General features: G+C 35.9%; 1 protein-coding gene across 1 annotated transcript in view; it reads left to right on the top strand.

Moving 5' to 3' along the window:
* phf14 (PHD finger protein 14) overlaps positions 1 to 5069 on the top strand; it is a gene marked incomplete in the record, with an annotated part of 134438 nt that overhangs the window by 77085 nt on the left and 52284 nt on the right.

Consider the following 5069-nt stretch of genomic DNA (forward strand, 5'->3'; position numbering starts at 1 on the left):
CTCTGAGGAATGCTTCCAGCACCTTGTTGAATCTATGCCACGAAGAATTGAGGCAGTTCTGAAGGCAAAAGGGGGTCCAACCCGTTACTAGCGTGGTTTACCTAATAAAGTGGCCGGTGAGTGTATGTTTCTTGTTACAGCCAGCAACACACAAACATACACGTTCCTCTCCTCTTCTGTTAAGGTACACACTAATGTAAAATACAATAGTTTTTTTTTTTCCATTCGTGGAGCATCACTGTGAAAGTAGCCTACCAATGAATGTCCTCTGTCTTGTGATGGTAACATGCAGAAGATGCATGGTGTTGTCAAAGATGGCCTGTAGTCGAAACAGTGTCCTCCCCTCCACTGAATCCTCCACAGAACACACACAAGTGGGCAGCTCTGTTAGTTACCCAGGGAGCAGTTAGACAATAGATGTCTTGCTCAGGGATACCATGACTTACATGCCAGAGAAGCAAACCTGCAGCTTTCCGGTCCCAACTCAACTGCCTTATCTTCTCCACAGCTATAGCAGGCTCCAAGTTCCAAAGTGTATTTCAGTAGAATAAATCATCAACATTTTGGCAATCACCAGGGTGGCTACAAGGTGGAGTTAAAATGAGTACAAAATGACAGAGCTGGTTACAAAAATAATTTTTACAGATGGCTTCTTTTTTTTTACTTTGAAAGTATGAGAACATAGTGACCGAAGCTACAAATGTCCAATTTGGCAGAGGTACAGACTGACCTGGAAGTGTGTTAAAATATATTAATTTTCCATAGTGATGTTTTGGTATTTTTATTAAATGGAATTTTGTGTCTTTTCAAAGACAACAAACTGAATGTAAAATGTCTGTTGTGGGTTGTTTTCTTATTCTCACAGCCAATCAATAATTCATGCTGATGATGTTCCAGGGATTTCCTGTTTCAAATTAATATCTTATATATACTGTATATATACAGTATATACACTGCTCAAAAAAATAAAAGGAACACTACTGCTCAAAAAATAAGGGGGACACTTGAACAATGCACGATAACTCCTGATCTTAATCAAAGAAATATTTGCATTGAGTACTTTGTTCTGTACAGAGTTGAATGTGCCTCACAAAAGTTTGATTTACTTGGACTTAGCGTGCGTTGTTTAAGTGTTCCCTTTATTTTTTTGAGCAGTGTAATATATATATATATTTTTTTTTTTTTAAGTTTTTGCCGTGCCATCACATCCGATTCATCAATCTTCCTAATTCCCTCAGGCATACACACTCAACATAAATCTGGCTTCATTACTTACAAATAATAGCTGCTTGACAAATAATAGTTACCATAAATCATACCCTAAAAACCTCTTTAACAGATCAATAGACTCTGAATTTGTTATATTTTGTCCTCAGTGCAACAGAACAACATAACCTTGCAGTCTTAGTAAAACAAAAATGACATTTTCTTATTTATTTTCCTAAATTTATTGCTTACATGGGAGAAAAAAATGTGAAGCATTGTAAATGCTTTAAATATGTCAAATATATTTTCTTTCATAGATAAAAGTGTACAGGTGTTATACAATAAATAGGTTTATGAAATATTTTGAAACTTTTTTTGTCATATATGTCATGGGTCTGTTTGACATGATAACATTGAACAGTAAATATATTACAAAATACGTGGCTTTTCTTTTAATCATTTACTAGGCTGCCCACCCCTTTATAAGCTCCCGGACTGGTAAACACACATTTTCCAATTAGAACCAATTATGTCCTAATCAATGGAGGAGATTCACGTTCTCTATTGAAAATCTGATAACAGGAGAGTCAAGGAGGTTAACCACAAACTCTATTCATCTTCATTACTGAGGACAGAAGGGCATTTTGTGAGATTTTCAAAATAAAAAGCTATAAACCATAAGAATGGGAAGAAGAAATGTCTACTAGGGTTTTTAGGCCAAAACGGGACTTTGTTTGATGAAAATATAATATAGAATATAAATTCAAAAATGAAAGTTATTTAGAGAAGAGGTTATTTAAATTAAAGCATCACAGCTATTTGATAGTACAAGCAGATTACTACATCATCGTATCATGTATGAACAACTTTCTTTGTCTACTTATTAATGGCTTTGTTAGTAGGCTTACTTTTTAGATCCAGATTATCAAAACATTGGGATGTAAATGAATTACTTATTTAAACTAGATGAGTCTTAACATCTTTGTTCCACTACATTATTTACAGCTTGCCACCAAAAGATTTTTGGCACTTACTAAATTTTATAGCCTGTACTAAAAACAAGGCTCTGAAGTCACCCGTACAAAAGAACACATCACATTTCATCAAACACTGCTGATACACACAGCCTTTTGTAACCGTGAGTGTTTTTAAACATAAAAAATAAATGATCTTAACTAAAGGCCTATCACCTCTTAAAAGGATGAATATCACCAGCACTTTTTATGCCAGAGTTTTAGGTTAAGATAACCTTGTGATGATTTGTAGCTGTTTGTGGTCAAACCTTGTGTGTTTTGCGTTGTGAGTAATTCTCAGCAACTACCACATCACATTTTATCTCAATATATATTTTTTCTGACTGGGTTATAGCTGTGTTTGTGTTAGGTAATGCCAATGAAATGCAGCAGCCAAATTGGATTGGATTAGCTCTAAAAGTTAATCAGTTGCAGATTAACACCCAATATTTGCTTTCTGGAAGTTTAATTAAATCAGCAAGGGGTTCTTTAGAAATGATGCTAGCAAACAAACAAGGTTGAGGCCTACAGTTCATATTGAAGTTTAAAATTAATGAGGTGCAATGCCCATCTTTATTTACAGTAGTTGGCTCTAAAAAGGTTGTAGATGTACATCCAGTGATTAATCCATCAATGTTTCAATGAAATTTTTCCAGACTTTCATGAAAATTAATTTTGTTAGTGGACTAAGTTGACTCCAAATAGTAATTAACAACATTTAAAAAATGATTTTCTGAAACCTGTTAGTGCTCAGATTATGTGAGGACATGATCACTCTTTACAATTTGACAGACAAGCCTTTCTTTTATCCTGAATCAAGCTACTTTAAATCTGGAGGACAGAGTTAGAAAATTCTGTTAAAAGCTGCAAGGCAGATTAAACAGTCTGGTGGAAAGCTTTGCGCATTATTTGCCATTTAACCAATTACACTATTTGCACTTTTTATTCCCATCACAGTGGACATACTTCAGGAATGTTTTTAGGACAGTCGTCTTTAAGGCATCTTTTCTAGGACATTGCGTTAAATCTAACTAATTTTAGTTAATGATTTTTTAGCTTTTTGTCATGTTGTTTTTATGTGTTTTTGCTTTTGCTTGTTGGTTCCAAAGATTTGTTCAGTGTTAGTAATCCTAGTTGTTATGTGATAATAACAAGGTCTGTATGGATCAGGATGCTTACCAAACCATAGAACAGTAGCTGACTGTTTAAAGTCAAAGGACAGAAGTGATTGAAGAGGGTTTGACAAACATGAACAAATCATCCTTCCTGACAACTTGTGGCCTTCTCATCATCCATCTTCACTCCTGAGCTGGTCTTCTGAATGGTAGAAGATTGTGGACGTATTTATGTGGCACATAATGTGCTATTCCTGTGCTATTTTATTTATTTATTTATTTATTTATTTATTGTTCCGCTCTTGGAGGAGTAAGACGATTTTTCCCTCTCTCCTGCCCTCTCTTATCTTCCCTGCTTTGCTGCTTGAAGCCTCCTTGGATTTGGTTAGTTGGTCTCTTAATAAATTTTTGGAACAATTTGTTTTTATTTTTCCATGGGAGGACATGTCAAATGTGGGACCTCTGTTCTGCTCTGTTCTAGATATATATTTGGATTCGATCACTGGATTCTACAGATTGGCTTGGTGGTCTCCTGGTGTTCTACAAACAGCGTCGGTGGCTATTCAGGCCCTTTCCTGGCTGCCTGACCAATATGAAGGATTGCCGTTCTATCAGCACTCACACTTTTGCCTTAAGCGAGCTGGACTCGGTCTGCAAGCGGTTCTGTTGAGGGTCGTGGGCTGGCTGTGGTTCCTGGGCTTTGCTGGCCAGATGGAATTGATCTTGGAGAAAGATGATAGCTCGGCTCGGCAGAATTGCCCAAATTATTTGTCTGATTAGATTCACCACCTTAAGATGTACCAACAGACATTAAGACAGATGAAAAATTGTTATTGTCTGTTTGCTCGAAAGTACTTCTTGTTCTCAAACAGCTGATTAACAGATTTGTGCCCAGGTAAAATAAACTACAAGCAAACACTGCGCAGAAAATTGATGTTCTGTTCTCTGATTGGCCCGGCTAAAAATCTGCCAGTGAAATCCATCTCAATGGGAGAAGTCCCAGACGGAGCAGAGAAGAGAAACTAGAATTGAGCAGAGCTGCGTAGGAAGGCAAGGGCCAGGCTACCCCCAACCCCCACCATTCGGAAAATTAACCCTTAGAGCACAGTTTGTTTACCTCTGTGTAGAGGGGAAAAGAGCATTAAAACGTAGGAAAACAAATTATTTTCACAATCTGAGAAATATTTCTTTACATGTTTTTTTATGTATCTACAAGAGTTAGTAGGAATGATGAGCACAAAGGGCACAAGTTAAATGTTTTACTGGTAAAAGTTTATTTAAAAAATGGAAAATAAGTTACCATTTTCTTAAAGAAATAGACTACACTTTTTTGAACAGGTGTATTTTAAATAAATGTTACAAATGTGTTCATTCCTACAAGCTGTCGAACATTTTTATCATTTTATTTTTTACATTTACAAAATACACAAAATTATAAATGTTATTAATAGAGATTAAATATAATGTTTTATGTTTAAATATGTGTTTTCTGCTATAAAATAATCCATCCATTCCGTCCTCCTTGTTCCTAATCAGGGTCAGGGTGGGAGCTTGAGCTTTGCTCAGATCTCAGACCATCACAGAGACAGCGACAAAAAACAAACAACTATCCACACTCCGGTCACACTGAAGAGCTCCAAAAGGGTTTCAAACTGGGAACTCTAGAATCAGATCCCCCTGCTGCTGCACAGTGTTTAAATTACTTAATAATAATAATAATAATAATAATAATAAC

This window comes from Austrofundulus limnaeus, unplaced genomic scaffold, assembly GCF_001266775.1.
Source record: "Austrofundulus limnaeus strain Quisiro unplaced genomic scaffold, Austrofundulus_limnaeus-1.0 Scaffold212, whole genome shotgun sequence".
NCBI lineage: Eukaryota > Metazoa > Chordata > Actinopteri > Cyprinodontiformes > Rivulidae > Austrofundulus > Austrofundulus limnaeus.